Consider the following 10,605-nt stretch of genomic DNA (forward strand, 5'->3'; position numbering starts at 1 on the left):
TTTCACCACTTCCATCTACATCGTCTTCCATATCTGCCATTATTGTTCTTCCACCAGAACTGGTCTTAACAGGCTAAGAAGGCTGACTATGGATTCCAACAGTTCCCTTCTTCCCCTTTATGGGCTGTGTCGAACCTGAACCATTGCTACCAGGGCCTAGGTGGACTATTCCTACGTGATGAGTCTAACTTTGTTTGGAATTTCTGCTTGCAGAAGAAGGTCCAGTATGATTTTTGGTTTGAAATTTGTCAGTGTTTATTTGGCACCTAGTGGGCTTCGGACCCCTACCTCTTTTAGGCATTCATTTCAAAAAATGACAAAATAAAATTCAAATAAAAACTGCAAGTTTCAAAACATAAAGCGGCATCTATAAATTCCTTCAAACAATAGAAGCACATTGCAAAAAAAATAATAGAAAAATTACCCCTATTGCAAAAAATGGAAAAATCTTAGCAATTCAAATCACCTCCCCAGCAATGACGCCAAAATGTTGGGTGCAGGAATTGCGCTTGAACAAACTCCTCAACGCTTAATTGTCAACCCGAGGGTTTCGTAAAATTAAAGATGAAGCACAGGAAATGCTAGAAATGGTATGAACTTTTCCTATCTCTAATACTACTTCTTAAAGGAATGCTTTGCAGAATCAGATAGAAAACAATTTGAAGGTCAATTAACACCAATGCAACTCTAGTTCTAGAATGTAAAAGAAAATTTTCAAGTAAATCAAGTAAAGAAATTCCACACAAGGGAAACAATCTTAAATGATGGAATGAAATTCTATGTTCATCTTTAGATGGATGGTCAATAGTCTGACAAGTGGGCCCTTGCAGAATTCTGTCTTCCTTATGATCTTCCTCTCACACAAACAACCTGTCCTTGCACTATTGAAATCTTCTTGCACTAATGCAGGTACACTATTTCTGTATAAGAGTATATTTTAACTTCCTTACTGAAGACTTAGGTTTGAGTGAATATGCTCTAAGCCTCAAGGCTTAGAGCACTCTATTTCTGTGACAAGAGACTTGCTCTTGCACCAAGGCAGAGTTCCCTTCACTTAGTTTCCAAGTTACTTTTGAAAGAACTGAAAGATGTGCTAAAAAAGAATTACAAGTGTAAATGAATTTCTGAAGTAGATTATTTGTGAAAAAGGAATCCTTCAATTCATAAAATTTCCAAAGGAAATAAACTTCCTGAAATAAAAGCACTTTAAGAGAATCAAATAGTAGCCTAAGTATTTTGCATGTGTTAATCAACTTTGGTACTTCACCCAACATGCTTATGTTCTTTGCAAGGATAATATGGTAATTTGATACAACTGTTTCCAGATCTTTTAAAGATGAACTTTTAGTACTGAATACAGTTACTCAATTAATGGTTCATTCACTTACAAAATAACTGAAAATAATATGCAAGTAAGTGATTCATTGTTTGCTTCAATGAATGACTAGACCAAAGTGCAGGCAACAACATGCATTGGTGTAGGAAAGAGTTCCTTGCATGATCCGATTGAAAACGCATTAAAGGAAATGCGAGAAAGATATTTCATAAGTAAAATAAACACAGCTACTCTCAAACCATGGATCCGTTTCACACGTTAGCTACAAAAGATATTTTAATTCAGAAATTGAAAGATAAAGAGTAAAACTATAACATCACACAGCTGCAAACGAAATATCCACACCTTCTTTTTGAATAACGAAAGCGAGAGGGGTAAACACGTTTGGTTGTTTGGGCCTTAGCCAACTAGCTCGTTCCCCTTCTAAGGAATGAAAAATCTCAGCACTTCAAATGGACATCAAAGATAAACTAAATGTTGCTTATGCAAATCATGGTGGTTCTCTTGTATTAGTCGATTTGGAAAATATACATTACAAAGCGGTCCAGCCCCAGAGCTGAGGCAATAACCATATCACATAAAACAAAATGATAGTTGATGGCTTGATAGCTTCCTACCTATGATCTATATCATATATATCCTTTCAGCCCTAGGTTGTTTACACTAATTACACATATTTCTTGTTCAGGCCATTCAGTCGAACAGACTTAGAAAAGTGAAATTACAAACTTGGACAATAGTCGTAATACACATGAACTTCACTTGGCCGTAACCTGAATTTGGAGAATAATCCCTGAATGTGAACCACCTATTATCCTGCTTCAATTCATTAGCAGTTAGACTCAAACTTGAGGATTGAGACCCTTCCTCATGGAAGATTTAGCTTCTCAGAAATCTCGGACAATCTTCGCGGCGGTGCAGGAATCTACTTGCACTAGTCAACTCATTCATCATTAACACTAAGTTCCATGATTAATGTAGGAAATCAATATGAGTTACAAGAAGTATGTAAATAAGCATGAAATCTGTATAAAAAAATTAATAAAGTGTTGTAATAAATGTTAATATAAAATATGAGCATGTGCAGGAATGGGTGACTATCTTGTACTAGTGCGGGAAAGAAGGGTCTTTTATTGAGATAAAACAGAGGTTGATATTGATGGAAATGGGGTAGAAAATAGGGCAATTTAGGATACCAACATATTCTCAGCATTGGAATCTTGATTTCACATAGTTGAGAAAACTCTTCCCATCTCATAACTGACTTGTTGGAATGCTCAGATTTCCAATTGAACAACAACACTCTTAAGTCATCGCATACTCTGTAAATTTTGGGAACCCTTTCTAAAATTTTTTTGGTTGTTTGCTGCACATGATGAGCAACCTTATTCACTGAACCATATGACATTGCATCCACTGTATATACAGTTGGGGATAATTCAACAAAGGCAGTGAAACGATCCCTAAGCCTGTAAATGCATTGGACCGTTGATAAGTACAATTCTGAACTTTCAGAAGTTTTATCAATATGAGTGAAAATTGTGACATGAGTGAGAAAGGATTCTTCTCTTCTGGAATTGGAAACAATAAATATTAGCCAATATACTATATCTTCTTCAAGTTCTTGAAGCTTTTTGGATTGTCTGTTGTTTGTTTTTTTGAACAAGCTGCAAATTATGAGAAAGAAAGATGGGCTCTTAGGACTAGGGAACATGAGATCATGAAAAGCATGGAACTCATGCTGACCCACAAGGTCCCAAATTGAGATTCTAGTATCATCATCTTCCAGGACCTTGATTTTGATACCCTGAGTTCTTGTGATGGGTTCAACTAGGTTCACAAGAGTTTTTATTTGGTCTACTGATGGAATCTTGGCTCGAGCAAAACTCTACAATATGGAATTACATAGAGTTGTTTTACTTGTAGCCAAAATTGTAGATATTAGTCATTTGAATTAGAAAAATCAATTTTAGTTTTCCAATTTATCATGGAATACCTAATAACATTCATAACAAGGATAAGTCATCTAATTTCAGAAACTGTAAAATTTTCTTACTCTTATGAATTTTGAAAAGCTTAAACCTCTTTTTAGGTCATATTTTATTTGATTCCAAATAATGAATAATCTTCCTCGTGGTCATTGCATGATCGATCTATCTATCTATAGTTGTTTTTAAGTATTATATATAATATATTATCATTCTCCTCACTGAATATTTCAACAATATATAGAAGTAGATTGGATCGTTGCCTTTACCTTTGTGTATAATGAGAAATTGATTAAGGGTGAATAGGGAAAGTCATAAATCTTGCCTATAAATTCTTGTCCACAGAGGAAAAATCTAGCAGTTTTGGGCACTATCATGGGCATGTCTTCCAAAAAATCAATTTGTGGCTTGACATTGGCATTTTTTCCAAGCTGTTGGTGAACACGACCAATTTTACCAGAGGCTTGAAGCGGAGTTCCATTCAGATCAATCTCTTCAAGCCATGGATTCACCTACAATGTACCCATAATTTCTTCGAGTACTACATCTCCTGCAACTCCTTTAGATCCCTTCAAAGAAAGAGACTTCAAAGCTGCATTTCTTTGAAGAGCTACAAGAATTTTGATGAAATTAGTCACACCCATGCTATGGTCATCATTTATAGCAAATTTTAGCAAACTATGGTTTGTGGAGATCATCTGCACCAATGCACTTACACCAGAAGTACAAATTTTAATCTAAGGTCTCCCAATGGACAAAAAATTTAGAGAAGTATTTGCTTGAGGGTGGTCTAGTTTGAACCTACTATTAGGATGGAGAAAACGATCAATTCCTTCTCCTCCCATTGGATTTATTTAGTCTGATATCCCCTAATGTCCAAAAAATTCAAAGAAGTATTTTCTTGAGGCTAACCTGTTTGAACCTACTAAGAGAACAATGAAAACAACCAATTCCTTCTCCTCCCTTTGGATCTGTTTTAGTTTGGAGGGATCGCATGGTATGGATCAAAAACAAAGTAGTTGCAATGTAGGAAACACTATCATTGTTCATGCCAGTGTTTGACATATTCATATGTTTTAGAGTCGTGTTTTCCTGAAGGACCGTCCTAAACTCTTGAGCACATTTGGAATTGATATGATTTCCACTTATATCCATATTTTCTATAGTGTTATTTTTGCAAAGATATTTCATTTGAAAGAAAGATGTCAACCCTTTTTGTTTCATGGGATATGTTCCAAGCTCCAAGATTGATATAAATGGAGAACAACGAGTCCAATGGTTTGTTGGGATCAAAAGGGTTAGGATGCCATTCAAATTTTTGGCTTGCAGAAGATGCCATGAACAACTTTTTCAACTTCAAATCATCAGGAATGAAGGTTTCTTTTGCGGCACTTAGCTGGATATCTCCAGAGCTTGTGTAAGTTTGAAATTTACTGCATCATTATCAAAACCTAAAATACACCCTAACATAACCACCTCACATAAACCTTAAAATTCATGTGGACCATAGGTAGCACCTCCATATACAGAGGATGAATGAAGGCCAACTCTTCCAACATAAACCTCAAAGTGAGCATGGACCTACATTACAAAAATTTCTTACATGGAATTCCTGAAGTCACAAGCATAAAGAAATTACAAATAAACCTTTTGAACAATTTCAATATCAAATCAAAATGAAGATGATAGACAAAGCTCCAGACTTTTTTAAAAGGTTACCTATTTTGCAAGCTCCCTTGTTGGAACTAACACAATCACACTTGGGGCACTTCCATAGGCTATGTGGACTAAATCCTCCAGTTTCCTTGAACAACTTAGTTACAAACATCTATTTTATATAGTTGACTTTATCTGCAATTCCTACAGAATATTTCACAAAGGAACAATGCATAATAACTTCATAAAGGCACGATGCATAACAATCTTCTTCCCAAGGATAAAACATAAAACCGAAGTTGCTACAGTAACCCCAACCAAAGACAGGGTGGAGAAAATTATGGCCAATATCTTGCCTTCCATAAGTCTCAAGGATGAGGAAAGGGCCAAAGATGCAAGGAAAACTAAGCCAAGGATTGGTATGTATAAGAATTTTCTCCCAATAAAATAAGTGGCCGCAAGATTTCAAAACGTACCCTTGTTGTGAATCATGCCTAACAAACGGTTGCAGGAGATATTCAGAGAGCGCAGAGTTACCATGTCACCAAGGTATGGTGGTATTGAACCAAACAACAAATTATGGGAGATTAATCAGAATGGTGCCTCGGTTTTACAGACACCCCTTTCTACAGAGAACCTTTAATGTTTGGATGGTGTTGGAAACCCTGTAGTAGGAACCCGAGTCAGTCAATCACAACTGTTTCAAAGATCTTAAACGGTTCCAACCACCCAACTACCTTCCCTTGATCGAACAATTGAAAATACTATAATCATATAATACATAATCTAAGGGCGCACAGTGATGACAGGTAGATTTTAGGGAGTTATTTTTAGAGGGGAAAGCCTTACGTCATAATTATTTAAACAAAGTTAAATTTGATTAGTTATTATTATATATTTTGAAGTGGGTGTTAATATAAAATTTATCATTTTAACTTTATTTGTTAAAAGTATCTTAGGTTGAGTATTATGGTGGCTAATATTATGGTGGTGAGGTGAATAATGTGTTTCATCAACAAATCATGTTGTAATTGGCCAATTTATAACATTTAAAAAATAAAAAATAGTTTTACACGATACTTTTTTAAAACTTACTCATTCTTCAAAAATTTACATTCCAATTTTATTAAAAAAAATTGCTCCATATAAAAATTTATTTAATAAAAAGTAAACTGAATTCAATATCCAAAATGAGAATCCTTGAGAGAAGAAAATATTCCCATTCCAATTAAAAAACGTATATCTTACATATTAAATTTTATTTAATAAAAGCTAATGTCGATTAATATCCAAAATGAGAATCCTTACAAGAAGAAAAGATTCCCATTCCAATTTCATATAAAAAAGAAATTCTCCTACATATCAAAATATATTCAACAAGAGCCTCATGGTGGAAATGCCATTGCTCTTGCTTTTTTGCACATTTCTACAACATGGCTCTTGTTTATTATGTAAAGGATCAAAGAATCCATGTAGACATGAAAATGGATCAAATGAACAACAACATAGCTTCGTTAGGGATAGAATGGTTCGTTGAATGATCTGAAACGACTCCTAGTAACTTCATAAACATAGAATTACTATTTACTATAGTAATAACAATGTGTTTTGAACTGTGGGACATGAAGGATGAGACATAGAAATAGATCTATATAAATGTTTGTTTAATATCTTTTATTATTATTATCAAGCTCCCGTAACACTAATTGTTTAAACCATGGTTCGGAAATCATTGCTAGAGTAAGTATACCCCGGGTAGTTGGACAGTTGTTGGTATGGGTAGTTACTAACCCAAAATCCTTCTAAGAAATAAAGACTCCCAAAATAATGCTAAAAGGGTATTATGAACTTGAGGCAAGAGAAGAGGGAAAGGAGGAGAAGACTCTCGAACTGACTGGTTGGCCAGTGGAGTCTGTTTGAGGCTAAAAAATCAGAACTGGAGATTCAAGACTAAGTTTGGTAATGATTAGATAGTCTAACGAATCTGATAAATTTGTCTAGAGAACAACCTAGGGTTAAGGCTAGCTCGGGAAAAAGGTGTAGTGAAGACTGCCCTCACAATTGGGTGGAGTATTGCTCTTCCTTGTGGTTTGGTTTTGTTCAAGAAAAAAAAGTAAATAGTATTGAAATTTGTGTAATTAATTTTTTTTTGTACTAACCTAATGAATTATTGTATATGAAATAATGCAAGATTATAGTTAAATTTCAATACAATGAGTTTATGTGTTAGAGGAAAGATCATGTACTAGTTATGGTTGAATAAGACCCTAAAAAATGGGTTTGAGGCAGATTAACAATTTAATGGTGTATTAAAAAGAAAGGAAAGAAGTAATTAAATGTTTTTAAATTTTACATTAAAAGATAGGAATATTGTATCATTTTATTAGAAGAGGAAAAAAAACAAGACAATGATGTAATGTAGAACATCAATCTTGTAGGTTTGAAATCCAACAGAGAGGGTTAGCTCCATGTGGTGCTAGGGGGCCAACAGACCCAGAGAAATCCCTCCAATCATAGATAAAATCAATAAGTTCTGAGTGCAAGAAAAAAATTAAACAACCCTTCTTATCATAAATAAATTATGATAATATCATAAGAACGTTAGAAGAAAAATGTCGATTCCAATATCACAAATATATCTTATTCACTTGAATAAAACAATGTAGTATTCATAGCATGCTTCCATTCATGTAATGCACTCATAATACACAAAGGTCAAGTATATATATCTATATATATATATACATATATATATATATATATATATATATATATATATATATATATATATATATATATATATATATATATATATATATATATATATATATATATATATATACGAATTCTTTGTATATATATAAATTCACCCAAATACTGCAAGTAGTTCATAAAATCAAAGAAAGATAACTTAAATTCAAAATAGATAGTAGGTGTTCTAGACGAGTTCAACTCGGTTGGCCAAATGTTATCCATAGTAACACAAAGAGGTCGTAGAACGACACGAAAACCTTAAATGCATTCAGAAAAAAAAAATCATGACTGTGATAGAGTATTGACTGAACACTAAAATTTGAATGGAGTTCAATCCACTATAAACCAGTCTCTCTCTGAAGAGACGTCAAGCCTTAAAGGCCTGTGTATGAAATAAAGAGAACACATTTGGAAAAGGTATTAAATAGAAGAACCCCTTTAAGATTCGGTAGGGGAAACAAAACTTTGAACAAGTACCACTCCTAAAAGAACCATGCCTACTTGCACACAAAACGATTAGATCCCATATTAGTGAAATATGAATGAAATTGAAATTTTGGAAGAAATTAATGGTGGAAAATCCATGCAAACAAATTTCTTGAGTGGAAAAGTTGGGTAAGGAGGAACCTTACTCCACGAACTAGATTACGAAGAGAAGGAAAATTAATCATAGAATTATTAAAGAAAAATCACAAGTCTATGGCCATGAAATTGAAAGAGAGAAACCCAATTGTGGAGAGAAGGGATAAACCACGCCAAACTATGGGAGATACAATGAAATCCTTGGACCCAGGTGCACTACCGAAATGTAAATATCTGCACCCAAAGATGGAAAATTAAAAGAAGAACATGGTAAAAATTATAGATAGTAGGATAAAATTTTGTGTTTGAATCCAAAAGAAACCCTACCTTGATAGTTTCTACATACTTGGTGGACGAAGTTGCAACCCTAGCATCTGGAATAACTAGACTGTGAATTCGGGTGAAATGCCATGGGAGGTTGCAGGCATAAAAAACCAAAAATCACAAACCTTAAGATGGTAAACCCTCGAGCAGATGGAAGCCTCAGCACAAGGAGGAGAAAGACAAAATGAGGTGTGATCGAGAGGAGTGGAGGCGAGTTAGTTCCCAAGATTTATGTCCTATTAATTCCCTGTCATCCAATCAACTCGACACCCATGAGTCGTAGAACAAGAAATAACCTAGGAAGAGTTTTAGAAACACTTTAAAGATAAATATTTGACAAAATGCTTCTACAATGAAAAAGAAAAATAATTTCATGATCTTAGACTAGGAAAACATATAATGGATGAGTTTATTACAAAATTCACCTCACTGTTGAGATACGTTCCATATATATATGAGGAAAAGGCGAAATTTCAACATTTTATCAGTAGTTTACCAAGATTTATGAAAGAACTATTAGAGTTTGACAACCCCAGGACCATGGATGAAGTCAATAGAAAGGCCAGATTGTGTTACCAACAAATGAAACAAAAAGGGAATGGAGGCAAGAAATAGATAGAGAGAAAAGGACAAAAAAACCACAATCTCGGAAAGGATTCAAATCCTCAAAATTCAAGAACTCTTATAGAAACTCATAGACCACGCATCTAGGAAAAATTCAGTAGAAGTCCAAACTATAGAACGAAGGAAGTATCGGAGAGCAATATAAAAAACATTAAATAGAGACAACAATTAGAGCCCCCTTGCAATGTTGGGGATGTGGAGGGACACACTATGTCAAAAGTTCACCCCAGTGAAAGGCAGCAAAACCTGTAACTCAGATTCAAGAAGCTTCTACTGTGGGTGAAGTTTTAAGAATTCTTCCCAAGATTAATGTTTCATTGGAGGACCATTGGGCAAAGTATCAATCAACCATGGTGGAATTTGAAGGTAAGATTTTTAACCACTCTGTGTCTATTTTAATTTACCCAGGGGAAATTTTAAGTTATTTCAGCCCCAAGATAGTGGACAAATTTCATTTACAATCAATTTTTTTCTAAAAATCATGGCTGGTGCAACTGGCCAGTGGGGCTAACAAAAGAGTGACTACTAAAATCGATAATTGCTTATTAACAGTGGTAGATCAATCAATCACTATGAATTTGAACATTTTACCTTCAGGATCATATGATGCTTTAATTGGAATGGATTGGTTGGAAACCCATTAGTCACTTGTCGATTGTAAGGAGAAAAAAATTAGTTATTTAAATGAGGAGGGATTAGACAAGAAATCCAAGGTGTGAGAAAAACCATAAAATTAAGACCCATTACTACATCATAGTTCACTAAATGTATGAGGAACATTTGTTAGATATATGATGTACAAGTGGGCTATACCAATTCAAAAGAGAAGACGATCACCTTGGACAATTTACACATTGTACAAGCATTCATGGATGTTTTTTCTTGAAGATATTCCTCAGTTACCTCCTCAGAGAGATGTCAATTTTACAATTGAGCTCATACCCAGAGTTTCTCCCTGTCTAGGGCCCCTTATTGTATGAGTGTTCCCGAGTTAACAAAAATAAAAATGCAACTAGAAGAATTGCTAGATAAGAAATATATTCGACCAAGCATGTCATCTTGCGGGTCTCCAGTGTTGTTTGTTAGGAAAAATGATGGAGCTTTAAGATTATGTATTTATTGCATGTAGTTAAATAAATTAATAGTGAATAATAAATATACCCTAGCCCAGATCGATGATCTGTTTAATCAAGTTAAGGGGGCGGCCATATTTTCCAAGATTTCTTTATGGCCGAGGTATCATCAGATAATAATAGAAGAAGAAGACATATATAAAACTACCTTTATAACATGTTATGCGCATTACGAATATATATTTTTTCCCTTTTGTTTAACGAACAC

Source organism: Pinus tabuliformis, chromosome 5_1, assembly GCF_031772625.1.
Source record: "Pinus tabuliformis cultivar Carrire ecotype Pingquan chromosome 5_1, CPIR1, whole genome shotgun sequence".
Taxonomy (NCBI): domain Eukaryota; kingdom Viridiplantae; phylum Streptophyta; class Pinopsida; order Pinales; family Pinaceae; genus Pinus; species Pinus tabuliformis.